The sequence below is a fragment of the Scyliorhinus canicula genome, chromosome 4, assembly GCF_902713615.1.
Source record: "Scyliorhinus canicula chromosome 4, sScyCan1.1, whole genome shotgun sequence".
Classification (NCBI taxonomy): Eukaryota; Metazoa; Chordata; class Chondrichthyes; order Carcharhiniformes; family Scyliorhinidae; genus Scyliorhinus; species Scyliorhinus canicula.
The window spans coordinates 112,556,759-112,582,080 of NC_052149.1; the positions used below are offsets into that span (position 1 = coordinate 112,556,759).

Sequence of the window (25,322 nt, forward strand, 5' to 3'; positions counted from 1 at the left end):
CTCACTTTGGGATCTTGCCTGGGGAGTGTGTGTGTTAGTGGGGGCGGTCTGGAACACAGCGCTGGCATGGAGGAAAGAGGGCAGTGCTCAGAGTCCAGGAGCACACGGCGCTTGCTCAGTCTTTCGCTTCATGAACTGACAAGTGGAGTCTCAGTCAGATTCATTCACACACACACACACACAAAAGGTAACTTCAAACGGGGCTCTCCGAGTCAATTCACCCAACATTGCAAGCAGATAAACCAAAGCGCGAGCTGCGAGTTTTATAAACTATATAGAGGGCAAGGTGAAATGGAAAGACATTAATTCCACTTACTGGAAATGGGTTCTGTATTTTAGTTTCGTCATAATCAGAAGGTTTCCCGCCTATTTGGCCCCTTCTCTCTGAATTGGAGAACACGAACACTGAATATATACAATACAGGTGTACCTGCAAAATGAATAAGGCATTCACCGATCCACTCTAAACAAATTGATAACACACCTGTACTGATATAAAAGTAAATTGATAATACATCTGTGTGCACTTGCCTGGAAGCACTTGGACATGATCACAAAGCGCTAACACGCTCACAGAACCACACACCTATCCGCACATACGTTTAAATGATCGACAGGGTACCATCCTGGTGCTGGGAGGTAGAAATGCTGTCAGTCTGAATACGAAGTCACCAGCTCAAGTATGGCACAGCCAGGTGAATTGCAACGGTTCAGCGAGTCTGCCCCAACAACAACTTGCATTTATATGGCGTCCTGAAGATGCGAAAACGTCCTAAGACACTTCGAGGGGGCATTTATCAGAGGAACCTTGAGACATAACCACAAAGGACTGGGGACCAGAAATTTGGTCAATGGAATCGATTTTAAGCAGCGTTTGAAATGAGGGGGAGAGAGATGGAGATGAAGAGGAGGTCGGGCAATTTGAGGCTCAGCCAATAAAGGAGGGATGAATGAAGTGCACAGGCTAGGCCAGAATGGTTAGCATTGTTGCTTCACAGCGCCAGGGTCCCAGGTTCGATTCCCGCTTGTGTCACTGTCTGTGCGGAGTCTGCACGTTCTCCCCGTGTCTGCGTGGGTTTCCTCCGGATGCTGTTAGGTGAATTGAACATTCTGAATTCTCTCTCTGTGTACCCGAACAGGTGCCGGAATGTAGCAACTAGGGGATTTTCACAGTAACTTCATTGCGGTGTTAATGTAAGCCTGGTTGTGACAATAATAACGATTATTATTAAAATTTCAGAATTCTTGGAGGATGAGAGAAGTTGCTGAAATGGGAAGGGTGGGTGCGATACTTCATAACAAAGTCAGCAAATTCCTACAGTGTTGTAATTTCCACACCAATCATCATGTGATCTCGCTAAGTGGGACTGCAAATCAAGTCCAAATTCTGAGTAGTTTGGTTTTTGCTATCGGTCATTGTCTACTGATGACTGGTTGGAGGTTGCAAACATTTATTTCTCATAGGATCCTTATTACCAGCAGACAGATGAACCTAGTCTCGGATGGACTTTAATCTGATTGTTGAAGGTGAAAACCACTCAGACTCCAAAAGCAAGCTTTAAAGAAAAGAACAGGGAAGTGAAACATTCAGCCTGATTCCTCCTGAACTGGAGATGGCAAATAACAACACTTTACGGACCATCACTTTACAACCAATTACTGTTAACTGGATCACTGCAATAAATGCTTGCACACTGACCTTATTTGGTAGGCCATATTAACAATGAAACGCATAGACTCCAAGTTAGCCACAATGTCTCAAGACCAGCTATGTTCTTGACAGATTAATTGTTAAAAATGAACTATGAACTCACACTTTCCTTCCTCGACCTTTGCTTTCACTAATTTACACACACACATTGCTGTGCTATTAATTTGGCACTCAATTTGCACTAACCAGGAAATCATTACTGTGCTGCCAGTCCGATGCAACAAAATAACTGCTTGCTCCTGATTCCCTACAGTGCAGAAGATGGCCATTCATCCCTTCAAGTCTGTATTGACCCTCTGAAAGAGCACTCTACCTAGGCCCACTCTCCTGTCCTATCTCCATAATCCCACCCCTACCTAACCAAAGGGAATTTTATTTTATCATGGTCAATTGACCTAACCTGCAAATCTTTGGACTGTGGGAGGGAACCAGAGTGCCCAAAAGAAACCTACGCAGGCACAGAAAGAAAGTGCAAACTCCACACAGACAGTCACCCAAGGCCAGAATTGAACCTGGGTCCCTGGCTCTCTGAGGCAGTAGTGCTCAACACTGTGCCACTGAGAAGCACATAAGCATAACAGCTGGAACTAAGACAACATTGAATAAACTAGAGTCAATCTCATCACTGTCCAGAGTCTAGCACAGCCCAAATGGACAGCTTCATCCTGGCAACAAGGTTTAATGTTGGCCACACTAGTTGAAGCAAGTCACAGGCACTGAGGAATCTGGACTTTCGCAAAACACATAGCACTGAAGTGCATGCAAAGGTTGCCAATTGCTTTTGAGCTTCAGTTCAAATGTGAGCACAAGGTTAGTTCAACCCAGCAGGTGATAATGAGATGATGTTGTCTAAGATTGTGTCACCTACAGAAAACGTGCTTGTGTTTTGTTGCGGTAATACCCATATCACTGAAACACTAACTGGATTATTGCTGTTTGTGGACCTTTCTATGGGCAAATTAAGTGCGAGGCTTCTGACACTGCAACAGTCATTACATTTCAAAGGTGCATTATTGGCTGTCTGGCACTTTGAGATGGCTTGGAGTTCTAAAAGGGCACTATATAAATGCAAGTTCATTCTTCCATACTATTTTAAGATGTTTACAATGATCCAGAAAAGTTCCTCTTATACAATGGGCTGGATTGTCTGGGAGAGGGTTGTTTGGGAAGATGTACTCCTTGTCTCCGCCCAATGTGCCCCGCGCTCCCTCATGCACATCCCAAACTAAAAAGTCAGTTGGAAATTGACCGATGAAAGAAAAAGTTCACCCTACATCAGGAACACACTGTGGGTGGCAACAAGGAAACTGTGAACCTTCCATCCCTCAGTGAAAGGAAGTCACACTCTCGGGATTTGGTTGCCAATCTGTTGGATGGCACCTTTTGTAGTCTGGGCCAATGCCAGAGCTCAGTAGTGGATACTGCTGGAACTACACGGAGGCCAAGGATCAAGGTCCCAATGGATTTGGATCAAGTAAGTCCAAAGTATTGGGTGGGGAGAGATCAGGCACTTTAGGGAGGGGCGAGGGAGGGGATGTGTGTGGATTTTGCAGCACCAAGTAGTGAGGCAGGAAGATGAAGAGATATCTTTGGGTGAGGGAAAGCGCACCCCTGAAATTTCAACCCCTCGTCCTTCCCACCCTTTTAAACACCTTTTGAAAAGAATGGGCCTCCCAATCCCGCCTGTCTTCTCATGCCAAATGCATTATGGCATGGGCAAGGTAATATTGGGTCAATTTTTTAATGCATTCAAGGAATATCGGCTACCAATCTCTAATTGCCTTTGAGAAAATGGTGGTGAGGTGCCTTCTTGAACAGCTGCAGTAGGTACGCCCACAGTGCTGTTAGGGAGGGAGCTCCAGGACTTTGACCAAGCAACAGTAAAGGAATGGTGACGTAGTCCCCAAGTCAGGATGATGTGTGGCTTGGAGGACAACGTGAAGGAGGAGGTGTTCCGATGTATCTGGTGCTCTTGTCCTGCGAAATGGCAGTGGTACTGGGTTTGGATGGTGCTGTTGAAGGAGCCTTGGTACGTTCTTGCAGTGCATCTTGTAGATGGTTGCTGCTACACATTGCTGCTACTGTACTTCAGTGGTGGAGGTATTGAATGCTTGTGGGTAGGATGCCAATCAAGCAGGTTGCTTTGTTTTGGATGGTGTCTAGCTTCTTGAGTGTTGTTGGAGCTGAACAAACTCAATTGACCCGTAATTATTTATTGACATATGGTGAGTGGATTTCGGCTCCCGCCCACCTAAATATTATGGAGGACGGCTCAGTGATGTGTGGAAAAGCATTGGGCCTGCCTGTTTAGCTAGTTATAACTCAGTATGCCTGGAAACAAACTAGATTGACTACTTCAAGTGCATTGGTTTGAGCAGCCCGTCAGTATAATTTCAGATGATCATAGAATTTACAGTGTAAAAGGAGGCCATTCAGCCCATCGAGTCTGCATTGGCTCTTGGAAAGAGCACCCAACTTAAGCCCATGCCTCCACCCTATCCCCATAACCCAGTAACCCTACCTAAGCTTTTTGGACACTAAGGACAATTTATCATAGCTAATCCACCTAACCTGCACAACTTTGGACTGTGGGGGGAAGCCGGAGCACCTGAAGGAAACCCACGCAGACACGGGGGGAAGGTGCAGACTCCGCACAGACAGTGACCCAAGCCGGTAATCGGGACCCTAGAGCTCTGAAGCAACTGTGCTAACCACTGTGCTATAGTGCTGCCCGTGATACAAAACAAAACTTTAAAATGTGTTTGCCTCAGAGATTTTGAAAGCTATTTTTTAATTACTATTGAAAAACAATGATTAGCAGGGTAGGATCTGCCTTTACCTTTTGCTTACTGATTATCAGCTCACACAGAGAATACCACCAAAGCATTCACCCCATCACTAGCAAACATTATTATACAATAATTAAGATAATGAATAGTTGTTTGGCGACACAGAGCTTGAGTATTGCTGAAAAAGTAACCTGTTGAAGCTTTTCATCTTGCACTCATCAGGACACTTTGCAAGAATACTGATATGAGAGGAAAACAACAATTTATATGTATTAGAAGAAAGAACTGATTGGTTGGCCATTATAGAAGAATGCATCAGGTGACAGAGAATTAACAGCCAAACATTGTTTGAAAGTTAAACCATGCAGTTTGACCCTAACTGATCATGGCAATGTCCTGAGTAATGGGTCAGCAAATGGCAGTCACTAGTTTTGCTTAGCTGCAATAGGTGCAATTTGTATACATGTTCTTTCTGTCTGCAAAGAACAGGGCCCTGTTTATTAATATATGTTACTTCCAGTACATGCTTATGTGCCACACTGTGAACCCAGCGGACAATCTTAAGTTGGTTGTCAGTGTAATTCTAAGCACCCTGATGATTATTTAGCAAATTTTGTCCAATCACATCTACTATTGGACACTTGTTTTGAGTTTTGCACAGATGGGCTCATTTTTCAGCAATAATGAAGTCATCTAATTAACTGTTAAAGATCAACAAAAAAAAACTGGATAACATTATAATGGTGCATAAACTTGTCTATCTTTCAAATTCAAACTGCCATCAGAATCCAATCTTGACAATATCCTTGCTCCTATATCACCTCACCTTCAAATGATAAGATGAATAGAAATGCACAACACCATAGCAAAGCATTAATGTTGAAAAAAACCTCACAACTTCATATGTAAACAGATACCACTAAGTGAATTTAAGGAGTAATCTAATCTATTGAGTTCAAATGGCAAACAGGAACCACTTAAGCTTCACTTTTAGCGTGTGAAGCCATTTCAACTCTTTGATTGCAACTTACCAAAATGTGTACTTTGGCATATCAAATTACAACAGGTATTAAATATCGCATTAAAGGATTGTTGAGTCAACAATTTGTGCATATTTGTTTGGAGCCACTCTCTGCCGATGTCACAGTAACATTTACCGCTGAAATTCCTGTATAGGAACCATTGAGATTGAACTGTCTTACAATATTACAGCTCGTAATCAAACAGCAAACAATGATTGAATAATGGTTCATTTTAAATCATTTGGACATTGAGGGATTGTCTGAAAATTGCATTATTATAAACTCATTTGTGAAATTAAACAAGACGCTGGAGTAAAGACATCACCAAGGGTTTTAGAGTTCTTGCAGACTAATTTTGCAAACTGATCATAATTATAAAGAGGCATTGGTGATTTGTACACCCAGTTCTGGTAACATAAAGAACTCATTGTTTTTTTATTTAAATTTAGAGTACCCAATTCATTTTTTCCAATTTAGCGTGGCCAATCCACCTACCCTGTACATCTTTGGGTTGTGGGGGCAAAACCCACGCAAACACGGGGAGAATGTGCAAACTCCACACGGACAGTGACCCACAGCTGGGATCGAACCTGGGACCTTGGTGCCGTGAGGCAGCAGGGCTAACCCACTGTGCCATCGTGCTGCCCAAGAACTCATTGTTGATTGGATTACATAATCAGAAAATGCTGGGAAACTCAGGTGGTTTGGCAGCAAAGAAGAGGCATATGGACTAGAAACATCAACTCTGTTTCTCTCGGAGCGGCGTGTGGAGCAGTGGTTAGCACTGGGACTGCGGAGCTGAGGACCCGGGTTCGAATCCCAGCCCTGGGTCACTGTCCATGTGGAGTTTACACATTCACCCATGTTTGCGTGGGTTTCACACCCACAATCCAAAGATGTGCTGGTTAGGTGGATTGGCCATACTAAATTGCCCTTTAATTGGAAAATAAAAATAATTGGCTATTCTAAATTTATTAAAAAAACCAAAAAAAAAAAAGTTTATCTCTCCACAGATGCTTCCAAACTGTTGGAATCCATAGAATCCCTACACTGTAGAAGGAGGCCATTCGGCCTGTCAAATCTGCACCAACCCTCTGAAAGAGCACTCTAACTAGGCCCACAATCCTGCTTTTTCCTCATATGCTTATGCTTCATCATTGCCAATCCACCTAACCTGCACATCTTTTGTCTGTGGGAGGAAACCGGAGCATCCTGAGGAAGCCCATGCAGGCACAGAGAATGTGCAAACTCGACACAGACAGTCACCCAAGGTCATAATTAAACCCAGGTACCTGGCACTGTGAGTCAGCAGTGTTAACCGCCGTGCCACCATGCCACCCAGACCTACTGGGCTTTTCCTTCATTTTTGTTTTTATTGCAGGTTTCCAGCATCTACCATATTTTGCTTCTATTACATTGATTTCATAAGTTATACACATCCAACATCAATATATTATATATTGTTTATTCATCATTGACTGACTATTATTCGTTATTGATTTATCAATCCTAATTTCAGCTATTGGTTAATTATATATTCCAAACTGATGACAAATAATTAAATGGAAGGTCTATGTTTTGCACAATGATTAAATATACAGTTAGCTCCAACACTTCATGGATGGTACATCATTACGTACATTGGAAAATACTTGAAATGTCAGCAATGCCATGCTCAGTTTTCTTAAATTACTTTCTATCAATAAAATGGGTGTGTTCTTTTTAAAATGCTACAAAATATTCTTCAGAATACATGCTGGCCAAAATGTAAAACATAACATCTTTGACAAAGAGTCATCGAACTCGAACGGTAGCTCTTTTCTCTCCCTCCAGATGCTGCCAGACTTGCTGAGGTTTTCCAGCATTTTCTCTTTTGTGTAAAACATAACTATACGTTTCCATCGCTGGCTGAGAATAGTGTGATCGAGACACATTCTTCTGGGTCATATTGGGACATAAGAACAGACAAAGGCCATTCAGCCCCTCAAGCCTGTTCTGCCATTCAACAAGATCATAGACAATCTGGATGCGAACCCCATCCACCCAATCACATGTCACTTATTGTCCTTGGCTAGCAAAACTCCATCAATTCAGATTTTTAAAACATTTTGTTGGTACCTAGTCTATTCACTGTAAGATCATTTTGCATGCCTACCACCATTATTGTAAAGAAGCGTTTCCTCGCTCTCTCTCCTGATTTTTTTTTTCATTTGCGGGATGTGGGTATCACTGGTTAGGCCAGCATTTATTGCCCATCCCTAGTTGTTGCACTCCAGAAGGTGGTGGTAAGCTACCTTCTTAAACTGCTGCGGTCCCTGATGTGTAGGTACACCCACTGTGTTGTTAGGAAGGGAGTTCTAGGATTTTGACCCAGTGACAGTGAAGGAACGGCGATATATTTCCAAGTCAGGGTGGTGACTGACTTGGAGGGGAACCTCCAGGTGGTGGGGTTCCCAGGTCTCTGCTGCTCTTGTCCTTCTACATGATAGTGGGCATGGGTTTGGAAGGAACCTTGGTGAGTTCTGGCAGTGCATCTTGCAGATGGTACACACAGTTGCCACTGTTTGTTGGTGGTGGAGGGATTGAATGTTTGTGGAGTGACCTGGCTGTGACATTAATATTTTTATCCTCTGTCCTGAACTCTCCCTCCAGCAGAAAATGTTTATCTCTATTTATCCTACAAATCCTTTCAAAATCTTGAAAACCTCAATTAAATCATCCTTTAACCTTCTATTTCCAGGGGATACAAACCAAGTTTATGTAACCTCTCCTCATAACATAACCTTTGGAGCCATGGTAACATGTTGGGGAATCTGCACTGATCTCTTTCCAAGGTTTCTAAGATTTCTTGTGAAGGAGTTTTAGTAAGTCTATTCCAGTATCCCTACTCTATCATTTCTCCTGTAGAACTGCAATAGATCCAATAATAACTGCAATTATTGAATAATGTAAATCCTATACTGATTATTCTCAGTGAGTTTTGTTGGGTTATAAATCCAATTCTGATCACCTTGTCAATGAGTTTTCAACTGATTATACTTATAATATTGATTATCATCAATGACCTATTGATATTTGTATATCCAATGCTAATTATATTATCAATGAGATACTGATTGATCATGAATTCAATACTTATTCCCAGTGAATTATTACTGAGTTTCAGATCTAATACTGATTATTATTCACATTAATGGATAAACACACCGACGTATCAAGGAAGCCATGAGCAGATGGATTGATTATTAAATGTTGATTATATCATCAATATGTTATTATGATAGGTCATGAATCCCAAGTTGAAATTATTTAATTGATGGAATTCATGGGTTCCAGATCTTAAGTTAACAAACAGAATTAATGTTAAAGGGATATCTTTGTCAGGATGGCTAAGGTCATTTCTTAGACTAGCAACTTTACAGAATCTGCCATAATAGCTAATGGAAGCATCTGCAGTGCAACAGCATGACCTTTTAACTGTCCAGCCCTCCTGAGACTTTCGAATTTTAAAACATGCAATCGATATATGTATGTGTTATGATATCTTCACATGGAACATTGTTAACTATTGTCTATTGTCTAGTAAAGAGGATTGATTCAAAGACAATCCCCATTAAGATAAGGACTGCCTCTGTGTATGCTCTGTGTTTGGCAATGTAACCAGAAATTGTTCTGATGTCTACTACTCTGCTGAACACTAAATAGGAAATTAAATAAAATTAAAATCTATTGAAATATTTATGAATTGCAAATTGCAATTATATTGTCCTGTGCTCCTAATACATAAACTATATATATTATATATAGATTGTGATCAAAAGATGGAGATGTTGTGCAGCAGTTGTGACTTATATTTTGGCATCAGCTGAGCTGTTGCACTTTTTGGAGAAGTGGGATATTAGAATTTAATTCCTGTAACTCCTGCTGTTGGTACTGCAGGTGATTCCCAATCTCTTGCTCTTATTGACTCAGCATGCACCTGGACTAATGCACCTTTTATTGCCTCTCAGAAAGCATTTGCTTGCAACAAGAAATTCAAAATGGATAATAAAACCAAATAACCAGAGCCAGGCTTATTGGTGTTGGAAATTGCTGGGGTGAAAATGTTGCAGCGCTGCAAGTGTCAGAGGTCATTAAAAAAAAACAGAAGGCGGATAAATGTAAAAAGCCATCTACCTGCAGAAAGATTGACTTAAGAATTATCTTTTTTTCTGTGTTAAGGGTCACCATCTGCTCAAACTTCCCTGATACCTTAGTCGGTTTATCCATTAAGAAGCTGAGCAACACAGATCAGATGTCCCTGGTTTGATTATTTGTCTGTGCTGAGGTAGTTTGATTCCAGCCAGAATGACTGTGCAGGGTGCTGTAAATTGCCTCTGTGCCAGGTTCATTATCCAGCAACCCGCTGCAGAAGTGTGCATGTACAGATGTTGTTCAAAACAGTGTAAGACCCTTAGGTGATATGCCCATTGATAACTATCCTGCTGACACTCACCATCAGGGGTCAGATGAATAATGGTTATTTGGTTGAGATACTCCATAGCCACAGGTGTCCATACTCCTGAAAGGAGCCAATAGCTCAGGAGGGGAGGAAAATAATATTGACAGGGAAAAACATTTAAAACTTCCAAAAGTTCAAATGACAAATTAGGCTATGTTTTGTGATTAGGCACAGTTGGAGAAGTAAAGGAAATTGTGCAAACCCAGTTGGAAAATTGGGTAGATTCTGTAATGCTAGATGTCAGTTCACTTTGCACATTGTGTACATTGATGGCTTCATTATAATAGTCAATTGAAGAGTGGGCGGCATCAGTTTGTTGTGCACCCAATTTCCTGACACTCTCATGTCTCGTGCTGAGTAATCTTCGCATCCACTTATATTTTCAGCGTTGCTAGGAAACTGGCTATACCCAGAAGTAAGTTGAAGGGATCGAATAAGAGGATTCAGTCAGTGATCAATTTTAAGACTTTCTCTGTATATTTTTGAAATATTTTTTTCATCAATTACTTTTGTTTTCCGAAGCTTTTGTGGCAATTCTGTTGCTGATGGTTTAATCTATAGTTTCAGTGGTGCCATAAGCTATTTCCCAATGGGAGCCTATCCCTTTGTTCTCCATATATGTGCTTTCCAGAGGAAGAACAAGCCACTGGAGGGATGTGAGGCTACCCTGGAGGTGGCCTCACACCAACAGAAATGTCCATTATTTGCTTTGTCAGCACTGGTGCACAAAACAATTAAACACTCAGGTTGTTAAATGGAAACCTGATGGGACAAATATACAAAAGTCTGACCAAATTTATGACTGGAAGAGTCTTCAACCACATTCTGATAGGAGTAGGTCTGCTTGGTGTAACTCTTGCCTTTCAATTGGAAGGTTGTGGTTTCAAGCACTTTTGCAGGACTTGAGGGTGCAACCTCAGCTAGTTTTTCATGTAGTGGGAGTGACCGTATTTTGGCTGAGTCTCTTACTTGGCTGTTCAAGTGGATGTTACCAACCCCATTGCTGTATTCAGGACGCCAAAGGACTCCCTCAGATCCTAGTCAACTCTTAGCTCTCAGCTGGATCAAAACAGATTAAAGAGTCGTTTATACTAATGTTGTTTGTGGGACTTTATGGTGCATTAATGTTCTGCTGCTTTCACCTAGATAACATGAAAAATGACAGATTCAATTTTACCACACAATTTATGACACCTTGCGCATTTAAAAAAGACACAATGGACCCCAGGTGCATTACTTTGACATTAATAACAGAAAAAGTGCTTGAAGGAACCTTCAGGGATGCAATATATAATAATTCGAACAGGGCAAGGCTTCTGTTTCTGCTGCTTCTGCTTTAGTGTGTGGGCATGATGGACTAATGTCTGTTTTGTGCCAACATTTACACTGGTAGCATTGGCTAAACCGGGCATAACCTGCTGAGATGGTAGTCCTCATAATGAAAACATAAATGGAAATAATCTAAAGATTGATCTTAAAGATTTCAAGTGATGGGACTGTGACTCTGTGACACTGATGGGGTCTGTGCATGGGCCGCAGCTATTTACATCTTATATCAATGATTTGGATGAGCGGATCAAGTGTAATGTATCCAATTTTGCTCATGATTCAAGATAAGGTGAATAAATAAACTGTGAGGAGGATGTAAAGAGGCTGTAGACAGGTTAAGTGAATGGGTAAACACGTGGTAGAATGAATATGATGTTGGGAAGTATGGAATTATCCACTTTGGTTGGTAAAGTAGAAAAGCACAATATTTGTTGATTTTCAGGAGCCTTGGATATGTTGGTATTCAGAAGCACCTGGGTGGCCTTGAAGATGAATCACAACAAGTTGACATATAGGTACAGCAAGTAATTTGAAAAGCAAATGGCATTTTAGCCTGCATCATGAAGGGATTTTGATATAAGAGTAAAGAAGCTTGAACATTATATCAGGCCTTGGTGAGACCATACCTGGTGTACTGTGTACAGTTTTGGTCTCCTGATCTGGGAAATACTTGCTTGAGAGAGGATGCAATGAAGTTTCACTGGGATGAGGAAATTTACTGTGAAGAGAGATTAAGTAAACTAGACCTATATTCCACAGGGAGTGGATGAATGAGAGGTGATTTCATTGGAATATATAAAAATGCTTAGCCTGACAATTGGATGCTGAGAAAATGTTTTCCTGATTGGGGAGTGTGGAAATAAGGGTCCCATTTCAGAATAATTTAGATTGAGATGAGAAATTTCTTCATTCAAAAGCCTGTGAATCTTTTGACTTCTCTGCCCCAGAGAGCTGTGGCTGCTCCATCGTTGAGTAAATTCAAGACTGAGATCGATAAAGTTTTGAATACTGAGGGAATCAAAAGACACAGGGACAGTGCGGGAACTTGCAGTGCAGGAAGAATCAGCTTATTGAGTGACAGACCAGACTCAAAGAGTTGAATGGACTTTTCTGCTCTGATTTCAGATGTTTCTGTGTTCTTATTGTGGTCAGGTTGAAAATTTGTTCACACTTAATAAGCTGTGAGAGGACTGCGGGTTACCGTTTTAAGTTGAATAGTGCTAGGGCCAGGGTAAATGTTTGGAAGTGATTTTTTATAGAGAGAATAGTGGATCTGTGACAAATTACCATATCATGCAACGGGTGCTGATACATTGAATTCATAATCACTACTGCCTTCAGCAGAACCACGATTCACACAAAACAGAATCGCCCCCAAACTCTGCCCCTAAAACAAGATCAATTCAAACAATCACACTTATGCCAAACAGGATCAGTTTCAGCGCAATCGTTGCAAAGCACTTGATCCTAGCCATTCATTACTAAACTACACATGTACAAGAAACTCCGGGCCAATATATTCCGAGTAGGAAGTAGTCAGTTGTGAGTAGTCAGTTGTGAGACAGTCTCTTACTCAAAACACAATTCTGTCATTTTCTGTCAAGTGCGATTGACCTTCCATTTTTCCAACATTTTCTTCCTTCATTTCAAGTTTTATTTGCTGGATTGTTAGTTTTTGTGCACACAGTCGTGTTTTGTGTGCAAACATTAAATCCAATAAAGAAACTCGGAAACCTTCTTTATCAGGGAGTGGTTAGAATGTGGAACTTGCTGCCAGATGGAATAGTTATGGTGGATAGCATTGATGCTGTTAAGGAGAAGCTAGATAGTATTACAACACTATATATTACGATAACAGACCAGGCACCGACAGTGGCTAGGATACTGGACTAAAACCCCAATATTTTAGATTATTTGTAAGAATGTGCAGAAAGAATGATTCACTCCAGGAGTGATTGCATGAAGAAATAGGGATTTGATATTTTTAAAAGAAAACTTCATTAAGAATACAATATTAAACTCTTTAACTTCACACCCCTGAAGAATAGCTAACCATTATCCATTAAAAACTATGGCCGGGATTCTTCAATCCTACGGCCATGTTCTGACATCGGCGTGAAAAGAGGCACGAGCCACGCCGGCGTCAACGGATCTCGACTGGTAGCTTTCCACCCCTTCATAGGGGGCTATTATGGCGCTGCAGTGGTGTCCGCAGCTCCGGCACCCGAAAGCCGGCGCGATATTGCCGGCGCGAATTCGCACATGCGTGCTACGGCCGGTGCGAAAAGGAGCATCCATCTCTCAATCCAGTTTAAAGTCAGCATGACATAGAGTAACACTTGCAAATCAAATTAGCCGTGAGGGGGAATTCCTGCATTGTATACAGGATGATTTACTGGACCACTACATTGAGGAACCAACTAGAGAACAGGCCATTCTAGACTTGGTACTGTGCAATGAGAACGGAATTATTGGCAAACTAGTTGTGCGAGATCCCATGGGGATGAGCGACCATAACATGATAGAATGTTTCATTATGATGGAGAATGAAGGAGTTTATTCTCGGGACAGCACTGTAGCACAGTGGGTAGCACTGTTGCTTCACAGTGCCTGGGTCGCAGGTTCGATTCTCAACTGCGGTGCAGAGTCTGCATGATCTCCCCATGTCTGCATGGGTTTCCTCCTACAATTCCCGAAATACACGCTATTAGGTAATTTGGACATTCTAAATTCTCCCTCCGTGTACCCAAACAGGCACCGGAATGTGGTGACTAGGGGCTTTTCAAGGAACTTCATTGCAATGTTAATGTAAGCCTACTTATGACAATAAAGATTATTACATTATTATTAATAAAGGAAACTACGATGATATGAAGCATGAGTTGGCTTTGATCGATTGGGGAATGCTGCTTAAAGGGATGACAGTGGGTAGGTAAAGGTAAACATTCAAGGAGCACATGGGGAAACTGCAACAATTGTTTCTTCCGGTCTGGCATGAAAGTAAAATGGGAAAGGTGGCCAATCCATGCCTGAAAAAGGGAAATTAGAGATAGTATTCAATCCAAGGAAAAAGCATACAAATTGGCCAAGAATTAGTTTTGAATTCAGAAAAGAAAGACAAAGGGGAAAATAGGGTATGAGAGTAAGCTTGTAGGGAACATAAAAACTGATTGTAAAAATTTCTACAGGTAGGTGAAGATAAAAATATTGGTTAAGACAAATGTAGGTCCCTTACAGTCAGAAACGGGAATGTGTAATAGGGGACAAAGAAATGGCTGAGCAACTAAACACACACTTTGGTTCTGTCTTCACAAATCAGATACTTACTAGAAATGTTGGGAAATGCAGAGTTTAGTGAGAGGGAGGAACTGATGGAGATCAATATGTGTAGAGAAATTGTGCTGGGGAAATTGATGGATGAAAAATCTCCAGGGCCTGATTATCTACATCCCAGAGTACTTAAGGAAGTGGCGCTAGAAATAGTGTATGTATTGGTGGTCATCTTCAAGGATTCTATAGGTAGTAGAACAGTTCCTGCAGATTCGAGGGTAGCTAATATAACTCCACTCTTTAAAAATGAGGTAGAGAGAAAACAGGGAATTATAGACCAGTAAGCCTGATGTCGGCAGTGAAGAAAATGCTAGAATCCATTGTCAAAGAATTTATAACAGAGCACTGAGAAAACAGTGGCAGCATCGGACAGAGACAGCATTGATTTATGAAGGAGAAATCATGCTTGACAAATGTACTGCCATTGTTTGAGGATGTAACAAGTAGAGTTGCTGAGGGGGAGCCAGTAGATGTGGTATATTTGGACTTTCAGAAGGATTTAGATAAAGTCCCGCATAAGAGATTAGCGTGTAAAAGTGAAGCGTTAGGGATTAGGGGTCGTGTATTGAGATGGATAGAAAACTGGTTTGCAGCTAGGAAACAAAGAATAGGAATTAACAGTTATTTTTCAAATTGGCAGAAAGTGACTATTTGGGTACCACCGGGATTGGTGCTATGACCCCAGCTATTCACAATATATATCACTGATTTAGATAAGGGAACAGAATGTAATATCTCCAAATATGCAGGACACCAAGTTGGGTGAGAGGGTGAGCTATGAGGAGGATGCAAAGATCCTTCAGTGTGATTTGGATAAATTAAGTGAATGGGCAAATGAATGGCAGGTGCAGTATAATTTGGATAAATATGAGGTTATTCACTTTGGTAGCAAAAACAAGAATGCAGACTATTGTTTGAATGGCCATAAATTAGGAGAGGGGGATGCGCAATGAGACCTGGGTGTCCTTGTACACCAGTCACTGAAAGTAAGCATGCAGGTAGAACAGATGGTAATGAAGGAAAATGGTATGCTGGCCTTCATTGCGAGAGTAATTGAGTACAGGAGCAGGGATTTGTTTGCTTCAATTATACAGGGCATTCGTGAAGCCCTACCTAGAATATTGGCTGGGATTCTCCGAGCCGCAATCGCGCTTGGTGTGGGGGTGGAGAATGGGGACTCAGACCTGTGATCAGGTCCAACGTCTTCCCGAATCACCGCCAGACACGTGCGTGCGGTCGGCGAGGCTCTGGTCTGGGGCTATTGAAAGAGGCCCCAGCGGCAATTCTTCGCCGACACCTGGCTGAGTTCCTGCCAGCGTGGCTCACACATGGTTCTACCCGTTGGGCACTCAAAGTGGCGGCTGCGGACACAGTCTGCAGCCGCCCTGGTGGGGTGCGGGGGATCTGTTACCGGAGGGGGCCTCCAGGATGGCCAGGCTCGCGATCGGGGGCCACCGATCCGCATGCGCAGACCTGCGGCCAGAAATGCAGGGCCCCGTCTCGGCACCTGGAGCTGCATGGACTACTCCAGGGCCCTGCTAGGCCCCTTCAAAATGGAAAATTACTCTGGCCTTTCTAGGAAGAAGTCCAGAGTGATTTGCGCCCGTTTTCTCGTGGGCGTGGAGACACAGGCCCATTATCAGAGAATTCCGCCCAATGTGTACAGTTTTGGTCTCCTAACCTGAGGAAGGATGTTCTTCCTCCAGAGGGAGTGCAGTGAATATTTACCAGACTGAATCCTTGGATCGCGGGATTGATGAATGAGGAGAGATTGAATCGGTTAGGATTGTATTCTCTGGAGTTCAGAAGAATCAGAGGGCGAATCTCTTCGAAACCTATAAAATTCTAACAGGGTTAGACAGGGTAGGTGCAGGACAGATATTCCCAATGGTGGTTGTGTCCAGAACCAGGGGTCACATTCTGAGGAATCAGGGTAAGACCATAAGATATAGGAGCAGAATTAGGCCACTCGGCCCATCAAGCCTGCTCCGTCATTCAATCATGGTTGATATTTTTCTCATCTCCATTCTCCTGCCTTCTCCCCATTACCCTTGATCCCCTTATTAATCATGAACCTTTCTTATCTCTGTCTTAAAGGCACTCAATAATTTGGCCTCCACAGCCTTCTGCGGCAAAGAGTTCTACAGATTCACCACGCTCTGGCTGAAGAAATTCCTCCTTAATAACAATAATCTTTTTATTATTACAAGTAGGCTTACATCAACACTGCAATGAAGTTACTGTGAAAAGCCCCTCGTCGCCACATTCTGGCGCCTGTTCGGGTACACACAGGGAGAATTCAGAACATCCAGATTATCTAACAGCATGTCTTTCGGGACTTGTGGGAGGAAACCTGAGCACCTAGAGGAAACCCATACAGACACGGGGAGAACGTAAAAAACTCCAGACAGACATTGACCCAACACGGGAATAGAACCTGGGATCCTGGAGCTGTGAAGAACAATGCTACCCACTGTGCTACCATGCTGGCCTCATCTCTGTTTTAAATGATTGTCCCTTTAGTCTGAGATTGTGTCCTCTGGTTCTAGTTTTTCCCACAGGTGGAAACATCCTCTCCACGTCCACTCTATCCATGCCTCGCAGTATCCTGTAAGTTTCAATAAGATCCCCCCTCATCCATCTGAACTCCAATGATTACAGACCCAAAGTCCTCAACTGTTCCTCATGTGACAAGCTTTTCATTCCAGAGATAGATATGGGGCCCAAATCTGCTCACAATACTCCAAATGGGGTCTGACCAGAGCCTTATACAGCCTCAGAAGTACAGCCTTGGTTTTGTATTCTAGCCCTCTCGACATGAATGCTAAGATTGCATTTGCCTTCTTAACTGCCAACTGAACCTGCACATTAACCTTAAGAGAATTGTGAACAAGGTGTCCCAAGTCCCTTTGTGCTTCTGATTTCCTGAGCATTTCCCCGTTTAGAAAATAGTCTATGCCTCCATTCCTCCTTCCAAAGTGCATAACCTTACTCTTTCCACATTGTATTTCATCTGCCGCTTCATTGCTCATCCTCCTAGCCTATCCAAATCGTCCTGCAGTCTCCCTGCTTCCTCAATGCTACCTGCCCCTCTACAGATCTTTGTATTGTCATGTGAGAGTACCTTTAAGAAATGGGTGATTTTATAGAATAACTGTAGTGGGTGTACCTTTAAGAAATGGGTGTTTATTACTGCAGTGATGTCAGAGAGTGGGTGGAGCTGGGCTGTTTGTCTGCGTTAGTTTCGTTTTAGAGCAGGCTGCTATAGAGTCAGGTTTTAGTTTTGTTTTCAGAGAGAAGAGCTGCAGTGAAAGCCAGCAGATCTGCATGGATCTCTCTACAAGCTAAAGAGTGTTCATTTGGGTGATTTCAATGGGATAATTGCTCTCATTAGAGATTTTAACCTGATCTCTGTGTTGAAAGGGTCTTTTGTCTTCTGCATGTTTTTTGGGAATTTAGTGAGGATTGCCTACTGTTGTATTCTTTGGGTGTTGTATTTCAATTGATGATTGCTAAGATGTTCACTGTATGTTTTAAAAAGGTTAATTTAAGTTCATAGAATAAACATTGTTATGCTTTTAAAAATACTTTTCGATTTCTACTGCACCACACCTGTAGAGTGGGCTGTGTGCTCCCCATACCACAATCTATTAAAAGTTGAGGGTCAGGTGGACTCCATGATATACTTTGGGGTTCTCTAAACTCATATGCAAACTTATCAACAGTGCCTTCAGTTGTTTCTTCCAGATCATTAATGGATATTGTGAAAAGTTGTGGTCCCAGCACAGACCCCTGAGGCACACCACTACTCACCATTTTAGGTCACAGATGAGGGGATATTTCTTCACGCAGAGAGTGATGAGCCTGTGGAATTTGTTATCACAGGAAGTAGTTGAGGCCAAAACAGTATGGGCGCGATTCTCATCTCCCGCGCGGCATCGGGAAGGCCGACATGAACTCGGCCGAGTTTCACGATGGCCTCGGAGGCCGCTCCTCGCTCCCTATTCCCCCCCCCCCCAGGGGGCTAGGAGCGGCGTTATGAGAACCTCGACCGCCGAGCCTTGACGCTTGCGTCAAAGCGGCGCGCCGAGAATGACGCGACGGCGGCGCCTAAGTGATGTCAGCCGCACATGCGCAGGTTGACCGGCTCCAACCCACGCATGCGCAGTTGCTGTCTTCCCCTCCGCTGCCCCGCAAGACGTGGCGGCTTGATCTTGCGAGGCGGCGGAGGGGAAAAAGTGCATCCCTTGGAGACGCCGGCCCGACGATTGGTGGGCACCGATCGCGGGCCAGTCCCCTCCCGAGCATGGCCGTGGTGCTCATTCCCCTCTCCGCCTCCCACAAGCCACAAACGAACCTTTGGCGCCATGTTCACGATGGCAGCGACCAGGAGTGGTTGCCGCCAGCGTGAACAGGTCGGGAACGTGAAAACCGCCGAGCGGCGATTCTCCGAGCGGGGGTGGTGGGAGAATCGCGGGGGGTGCCAGGTCGGCGTGTCATGATTCGCCCGGCCCTCCCACGATTCTCCCACCCGGCGTGGGGAGCGGAGAATCACGCCCTATGGGCGGAATTCTCCACCAAGCCCGACGTTGTCGTGAAACCCAGAGAGGTTCACGACGGCGTCGGAGGCCGCTCCTGGCCCCCTATTCTCCCCCTGCGGGGGAGCTAGGAGGGCCATGCCGTGAATCTCGGCCGCTGGGCCTTGTCGCTGGCGTCAAGGCCCGGCGCGCCGAGAATGACGCGGCCGATGCACATAATGACGTCAGCTGTGCATGCGCGGGTTGGCCGGCTCCAACCCGCACAAGCGTGTTTGCTGTCTTCCCCTCCGCTGCCCCGCAAGACGTGGCGGCTTGTTCTTGCAGGGCAGCGGAGGGGAAAGAGTGCGTCCCATTGAGACGCCAGCCTGACGATCGGTGGGCACCGATCACGGACCAGTCCTCTTCCGAGCACGGTCGTAATGCTCATTCCCCTCTCCACCCCCCACAAGCCACAAAACAGCTGTCGGCGCCATGTTCACGCTGGCAGCGACCAGGTGTGGTTGCTGCTGGCGTAAACCGGTCGGGCACGGCAGGCCACTCGGCCCATCCGGGTCGGAGAGTCGCGGGCCACCGTGAAAAACGGCGGCTCACGATTCTCCGAGCGGCGTGTCGCAAAACGCGACAAGCCATTTTTGGGGGGGGTGGGAGAATCGCGGGGGGTGCCAGAGCGGCCCTCCCGCGATTCTCCCACCCGGCGTAGGAGCAGAGAATCGCGCCCAGTGTTTTCAAGAAACAGTTAGGTGTAACACTTAATGCAATGGGGACCAAAGCATATTGGGGGAAGGTGCGATCAGGCTTTGAATTGGATGATCAGACATGACCATGGTGAATGGCAGAGCAGGCTCAAAGTGCCAAATGGCCTCTTCCTGCTCCTATTTTCTTGGTTGCATTAGAGAACAGATGTGGCTCCTATAAGAAGCCCTTCAGACACTGGCTAAATGTCTCAAGAAGTTTTTTCACCTGGTGTGTCTCAGCATTTTCCTTGTCCTCAGACAAGATTGTTCTGCTTTAAATATCATTACTCTCTTTTGAACTATCTTGCTGTGAGAGAATTGTGGACTCAGTGTCAGTCAGATCAGACTTCAACTCCTCTTCAAAGCTTTTCCAAAATATCTCTGCATCCCTTGGTTTCACCCAGCATAGACATCATCTCTCCAAACTGCAAAACAACTTAACTCTCCAGGCTGAAAGCAATTAACTTTCCAGAGACTTTTCCCAGTCAAACCACAGTCCATTAGTCCAGACTGAAAACTACACTCCTCTGGTCCATTTCATCTTCTGGCTTCCCAGAGCTCCCAGGCCCTGCAAAACAAAATCACTTTTAAAAACACGGCCACTGCAATCAAACACACTATAAAACCAGGCTTTTAACTCTTAAATTGCCCCAATATTTGACCCAATAAAATCCTCCATTTGTCATAATAGGTACAAGGGTGAATGTAACAGATGGTCATGTTTGTAGGACTAGGTAAAGAAAGTGGTTTGTATGGATTATAAGCACCATAAGTGACCAGTTGGGCTGAGAGGTCTATTTTCGTCTGTAAAACGTTAGGCCATTCCAGGCAGTAACATTTATGGGATTTTTTCTGCCTCTTCAAGCGATAGTAGTTTTGTTTGGTCAGTGAATATTTTGATTTTGATCTTCAAAAAGCTCCTGACTTATATTTTTGGCAGCCTGACTGAGCAGGGACCAAATGTTTTACTTTAACCATGGTTTCAGAAATCCACATTTGTTGCTCAGTGTGATTTAACATTTATCATTCTGAATGTGCAGGACTCCACACAATTATACATTGTCCTGCTGAATAAAGAGCAACCCTGCATAGGGAGTGACCATTACCCCGGGATAAATAAACATGATAAATAAGGAGATCAATTTTACCCTTCTGTCACCAATATGGTTATCAATTCTGAGACGTGGCTTTTGCATTGAATGAGAGTAAACAACATTTTCCTGCATTTACACGGCATCTGAACAAAGAAGAAAATTGTGGTCAAAACATGGGCACAAAGAGGAATTTTAAGAAACAAGGGAAGCAGGATTGCCAAGGTGTTTGTGGAAAAATTTCACAGTGTGACTAAAGACATGGGCCTGGATTCCCCAAAAATGGGGCTATGTCCCCCATGCCAGCGTAAAACACACTGGTGTTTCATACCAGAGTTTCCTTAAAAGCATTCAGAGCTATTCACCTATCTTGAAGGGTCTGGCAGGGCCCCGGAGTGCTTCTTGCAGCTTCAGCTGCGGATTCGGGCCCCCGCACTTCTGGTTGCGAGTCTGCGCATGCGCACGGCAGCAGCCACGCCGAACGCAATGACGGACTCAGCCGGCAGACCTGGACCCAACAAAGAAGGTCCCAATGATCTGCCCCGCACCGCCAATCACTGCCCCGGCCGCCCAAACTCCACAAGGACAGTGACCCAGAGCCAGGATCGAACCTGGGACCTCGGCGCCATGAGGCAACAGGGCTAACCCACTGCGCCACTGTGCTGCCTCTATAATTTTCAATTTTGAGCCATTAGAAACTGGGGTACATACACGTCACCGAGGATGGAATGATGGGAATACAATGGGATACAGACTGGAGGGCTTTGTATCAGCTGACATTTATATCAGGTGAAGGAAGGGGAGGTCAACCACGACAGCATTACAATGGTTGAGTCTAGACAAAGGCATGGATGAGGTTTTCTATGGCAGATGTGCTGAGATCAGGGAGGAGGTGATTTATGCCGAGGAGGTATGTAGATCCTCATGGAGACGTTATGGGCTCAGTAGGTTAATTGGGGGTTGGACAAGTTGTGTAGATTGTAGACTGCATAGTCCAGTCTGTGCCACTGGCTGGGAAGGAATATTGTGCTGAGTTTGAAGAATACAGGAGTTGTGGTGGTGACTGAAAATCTTTGGCCCTCACAGTCTTTAGCTTGAGAAAGTAACGATTCATCCAGGAGTGGATGTTGGACAAGCAGCCAGACATCATATAAGTAGTTGAGGGATCCAGGAATGCGGTACAGAGGTAGTACTGAATGGCATTAGTATGTATGTGGAAGTTATATCCATATCTGAGGATTCTATTGCTAAAAGGTATCATGTGGATGAGGAAAGGGATTCACGCAGTGACTCCAGAGCACAGTGTTTGGAAGTGAAGCTATTGCTACAGAGTCACTGACTAATCTGATCAGATAAGTAAGTGTGAAATTAACTGTTGGAAATCTCACAGACCTGGGCTGGAGATGAAAGACTGTAACTGTGTACGTTTCATGCCAGACAATGAAACTGCTTAATGGATTTTGCTGTTGCTGCTTTTGTGGCAATTTTATTTTTGCTCCTTTTGTATATGAGATGGATAAAAACATGCTTTAGCTAAAGAACTGCTGATTTCAGTTTTCATATTGTTGGTTCCTGGCAGCATCGAAACTTAAATGATACAATGTTTCATAAGTGAAGGATTTGCACTGATCCTGGCCCTGCAAGCATTTGCAAGCTTGCGTTCAAAATTCACATGGTCTCTCCATGACATTCCAATATTCATTGACTGGTCATGCCTTGCTTGCTCCCTGCATTTCTGATTAGATTCCTTCTCCCCTTCTGTTCTGAAGCTGTTGAGGTATGCTCCAATGGCACTAGGTAGCCTCAATCGGCTTTTCTTCAGCTGTGAGCCAATACAATAGTGGGTTGCTCTATCATGGGACATGTACAAAACATTTGATTCAATCCTAAAATCCTTGATCATGTTCATTTTTGACAGTTTTCTTCTCTGGGTATTGATTATGGCTGGGATTCTCCAATCCCACTGCCAAGTTCTGACGCCAGCGTGAAAAGCGACGCGAGCCACTCTGGCGTCAATGGGCCGCCAGGCCCAGGCATTCACCCCTTCCGAGGGGGCTAGTACGGCGCCGGAATGCTGTCCGCAGCTCCGGCACTCGAAAGCCGGCGCGCCACGGATGGCGGGAGTCCACGCATGCGCGCCACGGCCAGCACGGGTCCGCGCATACGCGTGGGTTCCCGTCTCCGCGCTGGCCCCCGGGCAATATGGCGCAGCCCTACAGGGTCCGGCGCGGAGGAACATAGGCCCCCACACGGAACTAGCCTGCACACCAATCGGTAGGCCCCAATTGCGGGCCAGGCCACCGTGGAGACAGACCCCCCCCCCACCGTAGTCGGATCCCCCTCCCAACCGCCCCCCCCCCCCCACCACTAGGACAACCCCCGCCGCCAGAACTCTGAGGTCCTGCCGTGTCGGACCATACGTAACCCACACCGCGGGACACGGACAAACTCGGCGGGCACTCGGCCCATTGAGGCCCGGAGAATTGCTTTCAGTGCCCCCCGACCAGCATGGCGGCGATCTCCACGGGGTGGGACCCGGAGGCCAGGGAGATTCTCTGGTTGGCGGGGTGTACCACGAGGGAGCAGCGCCTTACCAGGATGAATGAAGCTCTCGGTGCTCCCGGAGTCCAGCAGACAGGAGATCCTGTGCACATCGATCTTCACGTTGCTGGAAGCAGTTGACAGGTCTTGTGGCCGAGACTGGTCAATCGTGACCGAGGCGCGACATGACTGGTCGTTGATGGTGGCAGGCGATGAGTTGCCCGGGGGGGGGGGAGCCATGGGTCCTGGTAAGATGGCAGTGCCCACGGTCCGCACGTGTCGTGGGGAAGACAAGATAGCGGCGCCCGATGATCCTGGGGAGAACAAGACGGCGGCACCCATGTGGTGGGGGTCGAACAAGATGTCAGCGTACTAGGGCCGCACGTGGTCTGAGGAGGGGAAGATGGCGGCGCCCACTGGTTGCATGTGGGGGGGAGTCGGAAAAATAGCGGTGACTGCGCGGGCCTGGCACACCGCAGCAAAGTGTCCCTTTTTGCCACAGGCCTTGCAATGGGTGCTCCGGGCCGGGCAGCGCCTTCGGGGTGTTTAGGCTGCCCACAGAAGTAACGTTTGGGTCCCCCGGGGTTGGTTGGCTGCCGCGCAGCACAGGCGTGGGGTTGGCTGAGGGGGATCGCTGGTGGGGTCCATGATGGGGCAGCCGTCTGTGGAGTCCATGATGCGCAGGAGCGGTGGGCCGCACGGCCAGGGGCGTAGGCCTGGATGTTGCGCAAAGCGACCGCAAGCGAGAGCGCTAGCTTTTTTGTCTCCGCGAGGTCGAGCGTGGCCCCTTCTAAGAGGCTCTGTCGGACGTAATCGGACCCTATCCCTGTGACAAAAACGTCTCTCATGAGCAAGTTCAAGTGTTCCGTGGCCGTGACGGCCTGACAGTCACAGTCTCTAACTAGGGGAATCAGGGCACGCCAGAAATCTTCCACTAAATCACCAGAGAGTTGATGACGAGTGGAGAGGATGTGCCTGGCGTAGAGCATGTTAGTCCACTGAGTGTAGTTTTCCTTCAGTAGGCGTCTGCGTAGGTCGGCGCGTCCTGGATAAGTGGAAAAACATTGGAACTCAGCCGTGTGGAGAGGATCTGAATTTTCTGAGCTTCTGGAATTTTGTCTGGCGCAGACCCGATGTATGCTTCAAAGCAGGCTAGCCAATGTTGAAAGTCCTTTTTAGCGTTGTCTGATTACGTATCCAGCTGCAGGCGATCCGGCTTGATGCGGAGGACCATCTTCTGAAAACGTAGTGTAATAAATTGATGCACTATCAATTACACAAAGACGAGAGTAGAATGTAATCAAGGCTCTATTACACGAAGATGTGTGGCCTCCTTCAGCAGCTGGCGAAGTGGCTGCTGTACTGGGAGCGCACATATTTATACTCTGCCTACTGGGCGGAGCCAGCAGGCAGGGAACTACCCCCGTACCTGTAGTACAGGGCCTTACCACAAAACACCTACACCGACATCCTCTATATACAATATATATACATCAGTGGTGACTCCCACCACCCCCCCCCCCACCTCCAGTCCTACCCCCCCCCCCCCCCCCCCCCCCCCTCCCTCCCGGTCTGACTGGGCAAAATGAAGAACGATCATGAGTCAATGGTGGTGGCGGAGACATTGAGGCAAATCATTGTGAACTGATTGAAGAAGCTGATGAATCCAAGGGAGTATAATTGCAGAATGAGGGGGCGTGCAAACAAAAGGATCTGACTGCAAGGATGTCAAACAG

At 45.3% G+C, this 25,322-nt stretch overlaps 2 protein-coding genes across 2 annotated transcripts in view; one reads left to right on the forward strand and one right to left on the reverse strand.

Moving 5' to 3' along the window:
* The window catches only part of LOC119964904 (BMP/retinoic acid-inducible neural-specific protein 3-like), a 209,894-nt gene extending 209,556 nt beyond the window's left edge, over positions 1-338 (reverse strand). The window contains exon 1 of the mRNA XM_038795008.1: positions 317-338. The gene's annotated coding sequence lies outside the window, so the exon portion shown is untranslated. The remainder of the gene's footprint in view (positions 1-316) is intronic.
* LOC119964903 (astrotactin-1-like) overlaps positions 1-25,322 on the forward strand; it is a 3,158,558-nt gene that overhangs the window by 939 nt on the left and 3,132,297 nt on the right.